Source organism: Myotis lucifugus, unplaced genomic scaffold (genome assembly GCF_000147115.1).
Source record: "Myotis lucifugus unplaced genomic scaffold, Myoluc2.0 scaffold_4, whole genome shotgun sequence".
NCBI lineage: Eukaryota > Metazoa > Chordata > Mammalia > Chiroptera > Vespertilionidae > Myotis > Myotis lucifugus.
In genome coordinates this window covers 4,552,403-4,564,913 of record NW_005871052.1, presented here as the reverse complement: position 1 = coordinate 4,564,913, position 12,511 = coordinate 4,552,403, and positions in this window count along the sequence as shown.

The following is a 12,511-nucleotide window of genomic DNA, read 5'->3' as shown; positions in this document are numbered from 1 at the left end:
GAGTCGAAGTGGCCGACGGGTGGGCGGGTGCAAAGGGGGTGGAGAAATGGAAGGTAAAAACCGAGAGGAGCCTGTATTACATGTTGTTCGCCGCCAGAGGCACTACGGCCGCAGCCAGGTCTCTGCTCTCCCAGAGGGCCCACGGTTGCCTAGCTACGGCTCCCGGAAAAGGGGGGAGGTGCTAAGTGAGGGCGACGCTCTGGCAGCCTCTGTAGAACTCGATGGTGGCGTTCTCGTCCACGTTCTCTACGGTCGGTTTCCCTTCCGGTGAGGGCAGTCGGACCTTTTCTGGTTGAGGAGCCAGCCCTCTGGCGTGATCGTGAGAAAAAGTGAGGCGCTGACTTGACTCAGCTGCTTTTTTCATTTTCCTCCCGGAACCGATGAGGCTTGTTTTTTTTGTTGTTGTTGGTTTTTTTTTTTTTTTGGTTATTGTTTTGCCTCTTCTCCACTGAAACTAAACGATCTTGTAACTGAGGTAGGAAAAGGAGCCCCTACTTTTTCCTCGTCACTTGTTTCTCTTTAAAATTATTTTTGTAGCAGATGAAAATGCTGTACTTACCAGTCCAGAGTGCAGGGCTCACATAGAGGAAGACCAGTTCTGAAAATGTCCCTCATTCTGACAAATATTGCAGAAGGAGTTTGCTGTCAGACACGAAGCATTTTATTTTATCCCCTAATGAAAGTTTCATCTCTCTCCCATTCCTATAGAATGATTTTCAATTGTATTTTCAAATACTGCCAAAGCATTTTACATTAACCATGCATTTTAATGTATGCAAGGTAGTTTTCTATAGTTTGGGGGCAATGTTAGTTAATATATAACCCCAAACTCTTAGTACAGTACCAACTTGTAATATTCGTTTTACTGAAATCTTAAGTGATCAAAGGATTTGTACAGTAATTGACATACATAGTGAACTGAGTCTCCTTCCCCACTTTTCCTTAATATTCTGTTCCCACCTCAAACTTTGTCCAAAAGTAGTAATTAACAGAAGCTGAACCTGATGGGACCAGAATATTTACATTAAAATATTCAAATTTGACCACAGTGAACCTAGAATTGCATTATGCTGACATAAACTTAACATAGGTTGATTAATTCTCACTCTGGTCACTTTTTTAACCCTCAGAAAGAAGTAACCAACCACACAAGGTAATTATGCTATAATATTTGATTGAAAAAATGCCATAACTGAAAAAAATAGATGTTGAAAAGATACAAAATTCTAGACACCTCATTACAAGCAGTTTAGCAAGACATCAGACTGAATATTTTTTACAGTTTAAGCATAATATATATAACTTAACATCAAGCCATTACCATGTACTAAGCACTTTACATACTTTACCTCATTCAGTCTTTGTAATGACCCTAGGAGGTAGGTTCTATTGTTATCCCCATTTTACAAATGATAAAAATGACTATATGACTTTGGAAATCTCACTTATGTTCTGTAAACCTTATTCCTCATCTATAAAATGTGAGTAATACTATGTGCTATGCCCACTACACAGGAATTGCTGTAAAAGTCATGAATATATTTGTGCCATATATCAAACTTTATAGATCGTTGTTATTCCAGTGATCACTTCAGTATCAGTCTGGGTACAATCAAGAGAGAAAAGGCACACAGTATTTTGAATACAGAAAGTTTAAGATATGGAATGATTAATGATAACAGGATATTGGAGTAATGAGGGATTACCTAGTAAGGAGTAAAGAGAAGTCTAAAGATAATAGGAATAGCAGATGTAATATATAACAGCAGATATAATAGCCACTACCAGTAGAACTGAGATAGAGTATTCTCAACCCCTACTGCCCACCCATGGCTAAGATCCAGACATGGTGGGAGAGGACAGAACCAGCCGAGATTCATTCAATGGTAGGAAAGATGCTGTGATACCTTTTTTTATTTTTATGCTGTGATACCTTGAGACAAGAGTACTGGACCTCTGCTCTCTGGGACTTTCCAGAAACCTACCTTCTGGAATCAGCCCTTTAGGGTGCCTGGGAAATATGTTCACAGTAAAGTTAATCACCAGGGGCAGTTTACTAGAGGGAGGGTGCTAGGGGAAGCTGCTGGGTGCTACCAACATCAACCATGCACCACAGAAAACAGGCACAGGAAAAAACTAAAAAATATTTGCACAAAGAAAACTAAAAAATATTTTCAAAAAGATATTTGCACTCCCATGTTCATTGCAGCATTACTTACAATAATCAACACATGGAAACAACCTAAGTGTCTACCAATGGAAGAATGGATAAAGAAAATGTGTTGTATAATTTTACCATGGTATATTATTCAGCTATAAAAAGTGAAATATTGCCCTAGCTGGTTTTCTCAGTGGATAGAGTGTCAGCCTATGGACTGAAGGGTCCCAGGTTCAATTCCGGTCAAGGGCACATGCTGGGATTGTGAGCTTGGCCCCCAGTGGGGAGTGTGCAAGAGGCAGCCAATTGGTGATTTTCTCTCATCATTGATGTTTCTCTCTCTCTTCCTCTCCCTTCCTCTCTGAAATCAATAAAAAAAATGAAATATTGCCATTTGTGACAAGACAGATGGACCTTGAGGACATAAAGCTAAGGTAAAGAAATCAGACAGAAAAGCAAATATGATCTCACTTATATGTGGAATCTAAAAAATAATAAAACAAAAAAAATGAACTCATCAATGTGGAGAACAGATGGTGGGGTTTCCAGAAGTGGGGGCTGGAAAATGGGTAAAATGGGTGAAAAGGGTCAAAAGGTACAAATTTCCACTTACAAAATAAGTAAGTCTTGGGGATGTGATGTACAGCACGGTTACTATAGTTATTGTACTGTACTGCATATTTGCAAGTTGGTAAGGAAGTAAATCTTAAAGTTCTTTACAGAAGAAAAAAATTGTAACCATATATGGTGATGGATGTTCACTACAGTTTTTTTTCTTTAAATTTTCTCCATATTTTACATTGTACAATTTCCTATGCTATGACTTTGAGGTCACTAGTCTTTTATTTTCAAATCTGTAGTCAATTCCATATAGTATAGTTCTTTTGTTTGTGTTTTTTAAAATTTATCTTTATTGTTGAAAGTATTACAGATGTCATCTTTTTATCCCTATTGACCCCCTCTCCCCTACACCCACAGCCCCTCCCCCAAGCTTTCAACACACTATGGTGTGGGTCATAGAATCTATCCTATATAATAAAAGACTAATATGCAAATTGACCAAGTGGCTGAATGACCAGTTGCTGTGATGTGCACTGACCACCAGGGGGCAGACGCTCAATGCAGAAGCTGCCCCCTGTTGGTCCGTGCGCTCCCACAGGGGGAGCACTGCTCAGTCAGATTCTGTGCTGACGGCTGGCGAGCGCAGAGGCGGTGGCAGGAGTGTCTCCCACCTCCAAGGCAGCGCTAAGGACCCCTCAGGCTGACATCCCCCAAGGGGTCCCAGACTGTGAGAGGGTGCAGGGCCAGGCTGAGAGACACTCCCCCACCCCTACCCCCCAGTGCACAAATGTTGGGCACCGGGCCTCTAGTATATATATAAAAGCCTGATACGCAAATTGTCCCCTGGGGAGTTCGACCAGGAGACCTGGAGTTCCATCGCTCACTATGATGTGTGCTGACCACCAGGGGGTGGCACCGAACAAAGAAAGGCCCTGGCCGACAGCTGGCAACCAGGGAAGGGAGGCCCTGGTAGGCAGTAGGAAGGCCCCGATTGGCCCTGATTGCTGGCCAGGCCTAGGGACCCTACCTGTACATGGATTTCATGCATCAGGCCTCTAGTATGCATATTAGTTCTTTGGTTAATCTCTCCCCACTCACATGACCACCCCTGCCTTTCCTCTGAAATTCATCACACTGATCAATACTTCTTTGTCGCTGGATCTACTTTGTTCTTCAGTTTATGTTGTTCATTCGATTCCACATATGAGTGAGATCATGTAATACATGTCTTTCTCTGACTGGCTTATTTTACTTAGCATACATAATACTCTCCAGGTCCCTCCATACTGTCTCAAAGAATAAGAGATCTTTCTTTTTTTACAGCTGCATAGAATTCCATGGTGTAGATATACCACAGCTTTCTTATTCACTCATTTACTGATAGGCACTTGGACTGTTTCCAGTTATTAGTTACTAGTGGCCCAGTGCACGAATTTGTGCACCAGTGGGGTCCCTTGGCCTGGTCTGCGGAATTGGGCCGAAACTGGCTCTCCAACATCCCCCAAGGGGTCCCGATTGCGAGAGGGCTCAGGCCAGGCCGAGGGACCCCACCAGTGCATTATCGGGGCCGGGGAGGAATCGGGAGGTTGGCCAGCTGGGGAGGGACCGCAGGAGGGTTCCAGGGCGTGTCTAGCTCATTTCACTCAGTCCCAATCAGCTAGACCCCAGCAGCAAGCTAACCTACCGGTCAGAGCATCTGCCCCCTGGTAGTCCGTGCACATCATAGCGAGCAGTTGAGTGGCCTTTGCATATATTAGCATATTACACTTTGATTGGTTGAATGGTCGACCGGACACTTAGCATATTAGGCTTTTATTATATAGGATTGTAAATTGTGCTGCTATCAACATAGGGGTACATATATTCTTTCTGATTCATGTTTGGGGTTTCTTAAGATATATTGCTAGAGGGGGGATCACTGGGTCAAATGGCAGATCCATATTTAATTTTTTGAGGAAACTTCATACTATTTTCCACAGTGGCTGCAGCAGTCCATATTCCCATTAGCAGGGTACAGGGTTCCCTTTTCTCCACATCCTTGCCAGCATTGTCATTTCTTGTATTGTTGATGGTAACCATTCTGGCTGGTGTGGGGAGATACCTCATTGTCATTTTAAGTTGCATCTCTCTGATGATTAGTGACTTGAGCATTTTTTTCACATGTCTCTTGGCCATCTCTATGTCCACTTTGGAGAAATGTCTATTCATTTTTGCCCATTTTTAAATTTGATTGTTTGTTTTCCTTTTGTTAAGTTGTATGAGTTCCTTATATATTCTGGATATTAACTCCTTATCAGATATATCATAAGCAAATATGTTCTCCCATACAGTGGGCTCCCTTTTCATTTTGTCAATGGGTTCTCTTGCTGTGCAGAAGCTTTTTATTTTGATGTAGTCCCATTTGTTTATTTTCTCCTTTGTTTCCCTTGCCCTAGGATATGTATCAGAAAATGTATTGCCTTGAGAAATGTCTGAGATTTTGCTGCCTACATTTTCTTCTATGATTTTTATGGTTTCATAACTTACATTTAAGTCTTTTATCCATTTTGAGTTTATTCTTGTGTATGGTGTAAGTTGGTGGTCTAGTTTCATTTTTTTGCATGTATCTGTCCAATTTTCCCAACACCATTTACTGAAGTGAAGTGACTGTCTTTACTCCTTTGTGTACTATTGCCTCCTATGTCAAATATTAATTGATCATAGTGGCTTGGGTCAATATCTGGGTTCTGTATTTTGTTCCCTTGATCTACATGCTTATTCTTATGCCAGTACCAGGCTGTTTTGATTACAGTGACTTTGCAGTATAATTTGAATCTGGTATTGTGATACCTCCAGCTTTGTTCTTCTTCCTCAAGATTGCTGGGCGTATTCAGGCTCTTTTTTGGTTCCATATAAATTTGTGGAGTATTTGTTCTAAATCTGTGAAATATGCCATTGGTATTTTAATAGGGATTGCATTGAATCTATAGATTGCCTTGGGTAGTATGGGCATTTTAGTGATGTTATTTCTACCAATCCATGAACACAGTTGTTTTTCCACTTGCTTATATCGTCCTCTATCTCTTTTTTCAACATGTAGCTTTCTGAATACAGGTCTTTTACCTCCTGGGTTAAGTTTATTCCTAAGTATCTTAACATTTTTGTGGCAATAATAGATGGCTATTATTGTGCTGGGGGCCTTTGCCCTCCAAGCTGGGACCTGCACATGGCTTTGCCACGAGAGGACAGTGCTCTCTCATTAGTCCGAGGCTTGAACTTGTTCAAACACTGTAGCCACTCTCCACAGAAGTGTTCCTTCCTCTTGGATTTTTTTTAATAGTTTCAGGAGGATAGGTGTTAATTCTTTTCTGAATGCTTGGTAAAACTCCCCTGTGAAGCCAACCAGACCATTTAGCACTTTTTCTGGAGAATTCATTTGTTCTTTCATTTGGGTCTTGTTTTTCTTTCTCTCCATTTTGGCTGCCTTTTTGGGTTTGTTTCTATCTATCAGGTAGATCTGCTATGACTCCTAGTCTTCTTGAAGGGTCATTGATGCAGGACAATGTGAGACACTATTTGTAACTGGCCCTGAGTACCCTGTTTGGAGCTATCAGCAATCCACAACTTGTGGCTCCCACTGCTGGGGCTGGGTACATTTGGAAAGGGCCAAGAGTGAACCAAGGTCTGCCTTTCCTAGCCCCAGTCCAGAAGTAGATCAGGCAATGACTCAAAAGCACCCAGAAATCCACCTTCTCAGTCTCTTAATGAGCCTCGGGCTATAGACCACAACAAGAGGTAAACTCCACAGGGTGGAGTGAGAGGTTTTCCAACAGGGTGGGGCAACTGTTTCCCCATAGACAAAAGCTGTCTGTATGGTTAAGGTCTGCCTGAGAAAGATGTTCTCTGCAGTATGGGGGAATGATTCAGCTTGGTATCTGCCTTCAGAACTCTATCCCCAGCGCCCCCAACCATGAATTCCCCTCACACAGCTCTAGTCCACTCTGCCCTCCTCTGCAGGAGCCCAAGATGAGTGGCTACACACAAAATTTTGTGTGTTGGCCATTTAAGAAAGAGTATGCCTGTGTTTCCTATCATGTCTCCCTGGCAGATATCAATCCTGATGCTTTTCACAACCAGATGTTTTGTGGTGAACTTTCTCAGTACTCTTAACTGGGCTCAGGGGCCAAGCTTGGGGTTTAGACCCTAGGGTTCTCAGGGGGAACCCCCCACAGCTGAGATATCCCTCCTGAAGTTCAGCTGCTGTCTGTGGGAGCCTGGCCAGCCCTCTAGTACCTCCACACTTCCTACCAGTTCCTATGAAGTCTCCACTTTCCATCCTTGTTTATCAAGGTCCTCTCCAGCTAGTCTTCAGTGATTATTCAGGGTGGTTCTTCTGTATTTTAGTTGTAATACTAGTTTGGTAGTGGGAGAGTGTCAGTGTAGCTTCCACTTAATCTGCCACTATCTTGAAGTCTATATCTTTGTTTTTTTGTGTGCTTCATTATATCTTCTACTTCTTGACTGAGATATCCTATATCTCCATTCCTTTCAAGAAGGTTCCTTTATTTCTTTCATTGAGATAGGTTAGTAAGCGAAGATAAGTGGAATAAGGAAACTGAGACAGTTGAGCAAGCAGTTTACAGCCATCTAGTAAATCACTGTTTATTACATTGTTAAGGTGATCATTGCACAATATACACAAATACGGAATCATTGCATAGTACACATTTAAAAAATATAATATTACTAGAGGCCCAATGCATGACATTCATGCAAGAGTAGGCCTTCCTTTCCCCAGCTGCTGGCACTGGCTTACCTCTGGCACCCAGGACCCAGGATTCCCTCTGGCATCCGGAACCCAGGCTTCCCTCCAGGACCCGGGCTTCCCTCTGCTGCCGGCAGGGGCCCAGGACCCGGGCTTCCTCACAGCCCCGGCTTTGTCCCAGAAGGATGTCTAGTCTAATTAGCATATTATGTTTTTATTATTATAGATATGCCAATTATACCTCAATTTAAAAAATTAACAAACTTGCACAAATTATGAGTAATTATGAACTCTGAAGAACAGAGAGGAAAAGAATAAAGAGAAATGAGGAAAACCTCATGAAATGTGGGACAATATTAAGAGTACCAATATATGTATTATTAGAAGGAAAGAAGAGTGAGAAAGGAGAGCAGGGAAAAATGTTAGAAGAAATGATGGGTGCAAATTTCAAAAATGTATTGAAAAACATTAAATATGCAGGAAGCTCAGTAAACTGCACATAGGAAAAATGCAAAGAGATACACAAATAGTCATATTATAGTAATACTTCTGAAAGCCAGTGACAAAGAGAAAATCTTGAAAACAAAAAGAAAAAGCATTTCTACTTTACAAAGGAAGAATGAAAGCTGATTTCTAAGAGAAACAATGGAGGCCAGAAGACAGCAGGATAACATATGCAATGTGCTCAAAGAAAAAATAAACCCACAAATGAGAATTCTATATCCAAGAAAACTATCTTTTAAAATGGTGGTGAAATAAAGGCATTGCTAGATAAACAAAAATGAGACAATTTGTAACTAGCAGACCCACAGTACAAGAAATATTAGAGGAAGTTATTCAAGCTGAAAGCAACTAAATGCAGACATTAATTCAAACCCACACAACAAACAAAAAGCAATGGTAAAGATAATTATGTAATTATAAAAGACAGTAAAAATACGTATTTTCCCCCATCTGAATTGTTTTTAATTGTACAAAACAACGTGTATGTAATATATTATTTGGCCTCTAACATAGAAATGTATCTGCCAATAAAAGCAAAAATAAGGCAAATGGGAACAAAACTGTATTGGGCTAAGAATGTGATACTATTTGGTAACTTAAATCCACAGGGGATAAAGCAGAGAACAAGATATGATAAATAATCAGGTTAATATAATAAAATCTTTTAATATATACTAGCTCTTATTCCTTCTCTTCCCTTCTTAGAAACATTTAATTAGAAAACATAATATATTGCTTGGATTGAAACATTTATAGATCATTTATAGAGATATTATGTTTAATATACCACAAAAAGGGGGAAATGGAGTATAATTATATAGGAGTTACATTTCTATATCTCAGCAGAATTAAGTTAGTATAAATATTAAGCTGATTCTGGTGAGTTACAGTGTACATTGTAAGCTCCAGAACAACCAATAAAGAAACAACTCACAAAATGGCTGGTATCTCAGTTGGTTAGAGCATTGTTCCGATACACTAAGGTTGCAGGTTCAATCCCCAATCAGGGTATATACAAAAATCAACCAATGGATGCATAAATAAGTGGAACAACCAATCTCTCTCTCTCTCTCTCTCTCTCTCTCTCTCTCTCTCTCTCACCATTCCACTCTCTCTTTAAAATCAATCAATAAATATTTTAATAAGAAGCAACTAACAAAATATAGCAAAAAATCACTAAGGAGGAGATTCCAAAATGGCAGCATAGTAAGTGGAAGCTACACTGACACTCTCTGAGGACCAAACTGGAAAGACAACTAATATGCAGAATAACCACCCTGAAAAATCAACTGAGGACCAGCTGGAGGAAACCCTGATAACCAAGGATGTAAAGTGGAGACTGGTAGGAAGAGGGGAGGTGTGAAAAGGCTGAGCTCCCACAGACAGCAGCTGAAGTCCCAGAGGGATATATCAGCTGTGGGGGGTTCCCACTGAGAACTCTGGGGTTTAAACCCCAAGCTGGGCCCCCAAACCCAGAGCACCAGAACTGAGAAAGGTGCTCATATAACATCTGGCTGTAAAAAGCATCAAGGTTGCTGTCTGCCAGTGTGAGAAGGCTGGAAATTCCAGCACCCACTTAAAGGGCCAATGCACAAAATTTCATGTGCAGCCACTCACCTGGGGCTCCAACAGAGAGAGGGCAGAGTAGACTGGAGCCGTGTAAGGAGAGTACAGGATTGGGGGCTCTGAGGTTGGAGCTCAGAGGGCAGCCACCTCAGTTTCCTGTGTTGAGTCATTCCCTCACAATGCAGAGATCTTTCTCCTGTGTGTTTGCTATACAGGCAATTTTTGCCTAGGGCGAAGACAGTTGCCCCACCCTGTTGGAAGACCTCTTGCCCCACCCTGTAGTCAATAGCCTGAGGCTAATCAAAGTCTGATAACAATCAGACTGCAGGCAGAGGAGGATCTCTTGGGGCTTTGAGTCTTTGCCTGATCTATTTCTGGGCCCAGAGTTAGGAAAAGCAAACCCTGGTGCAAATCTTGGTCCTTTATAAAGGTACCCAACCACAGGAAAGGGAGCCACAAGCTATGGGTTGCTGAGAGCTCCAAATGGTACTCAGGGCCCATCACAAACAGCATCTAGAGATTGGAATTTGTAGCAGATCTTCTTAATACACAGACACAAAACCAAACAGGCAGCCAAAATGGCGAGACAAGAAAACAAGACCAAAATGAAAGAACAAGAGAATTCTCCAGAAGAAAAGCTAAATGAAATAGAGAAAAGAAATTTATAAGACATAGAGTTCATAATAATGCTGGTAAAAATGCTCAACAGCATGGGAAAAGATATAGTAACTATGAAGAATGACATAGCACTAATAAGAGAAAACAGTAGAAGAAATGCACAACAGATTAGGAGAAGCCAAGAATCAAATCAGTGAATTAGAAGACAGGGTAGAAAAAAATCACTCAGAGAAACAAAAAGAAAAAACAATTTAAAAAAAAAAACAGGTGGACAGCTTAAGGGAGCTGTGGCACAACATGAAAAATAACAATATTCATATAATAGATGTGCCAGAAGGAGAAGAAAGTGAGCAAGGAATAGAGAACCAGTTTGAAGAAATAATGGCAGAAAACTTCCCTAAACTGATGAAGGAAAAAGTCTCATAAGTTCAGGAGGGACAGAGAGTCCCAAGTAAGAAGAACCCAAACAGAACCACACCCAGACACATCAAACTTAAATTAAAGCCAAAGAGAGAATTGTTAGCAAATAGGATCCAGCAATACATTAAAAAATCATACACCATGACCAAATGTTATTTATTTTAGAGATGCAGTGATGATTCAATATTTGAAAATCAATAAACATGATACACCACATAAACAAAATGAAGGATAAAAATCATATGATCATGTCAATAGATGCAGAAAAAGCATTCAACAAAATCCAGCACACATTTATGATAAATAGAAGTATCATACCTAAACATAATAAAGGCCATATATGACAAACCTACAGCCAGCATCATGCTAAAACCATTTCCCATAATAACAGGAACAAGACAGAGATGCCCACTTTCACCACTCTTATTCAACATAGTACTGGAAGTCCTAGCCACAGCAATAGAAAAGAAGAAGAAATAAAGACATCCAAATTAGGAAGAAGAAAATAAAACTGTAATTATTCACAGATGACATGATATTGTATATAGAAAACCCTAAAGACTCCACCAAAAAAGTGCTTGATTTAATAAATAAGTTCAGCAAAGTAGTAAGATACAAAATTAACACCAGGAAATAGATGGCATTTTTATACACCAATAATGAACACACAGGCAGAGAAATTTAAAAAAAAATACCATTTATCATTTTACCATTTCAACAAAGAAAAATAAGATACCTGAGAATAATCTTAACCAAGGTGGTAAAAGATTGTACTCAGAAAACTACAGAACATTAAAAAAAAAAAAAGGAAATAGAGAAGGCCACAAAAAAAGTGGGAGCATGTACTGTGTTCATGAATTGTAAGAATTAACATCATTAAAATATCCAAGCTACTTAGAGCAATATGCAGATTCAACACAATTCTTATTAAAATACCAATGGCATATTTCACAGATCTAGAAAAATGGCTCCACAAATTTATATGGAACTCAGAAAGATCCTGAATAACAATAGCAATCTTGAGAAAGAAGAACAAAGTTGGAGGGATCATAATATCAGATATCAAGTTATACTACAAAGCCTCTATAATCAAAACAGCCTGGAACTGGCACAAGAACAGGCATATAGGCCTATTGAACAGAACAGAGACCCCAGAAATTGACCCACACCAATATGGCCAGTAAATATTTGACAATGGTGGTAAGAGCATACAATGGAGTCAAGACATTCTCTTCAATAAATGGTGTTGTTAAAATTGGACAGGTACATGCAAAAAAAATGAAACCAGACCTCCAACTTACACCATACATAAGAATAAACTTAAACTTAAAGTCAAGAAAACATAAAAATCTAGAAGAAAACATAAACAGTAAAATCTCAGACATCTCACCGATAGCAGTATCTTCACCAATACATTGCCTAGAGCAAGGAAAACAAAGCAAAAAATAAACAAATGGGACTACATCAAAGTAAAAAGCTTATGCACAGCAAAAGAAAACATCAACAAAATGAAAAGGGAGTCCATTGTATGGGAGAACATATTTTCTAACGATACATCTGATAAGGGTTTAATTTCTAATATATACAAAGAACTAATGGACTTCAACAGCAGAGAGATAAACAATCTAATTTAAAAAATGGGCAAAGGACCTGAATAGACACTTCTCCAAAGAAGACATACAGATTGCCAAGAGATACTTGAAGAAATGCTCAAAGTCACTAATCATCAGAGCGATTCAAATTAACACACCTGCCAGAATGTCTACCATCTACACTAATAAAAGAGAAACATGCAAATTGGTGTCACTCTACTATGCCCACCAGCCAATCGGATGAGTATGCAAATTAACCCAACAAAGATGGCAGTTAATTTGCATATGCAGGTGCCCAGCAGCCTGGGTCCCAGGAACATCATTGGAACCCAGGTCACTCCAAGGTAG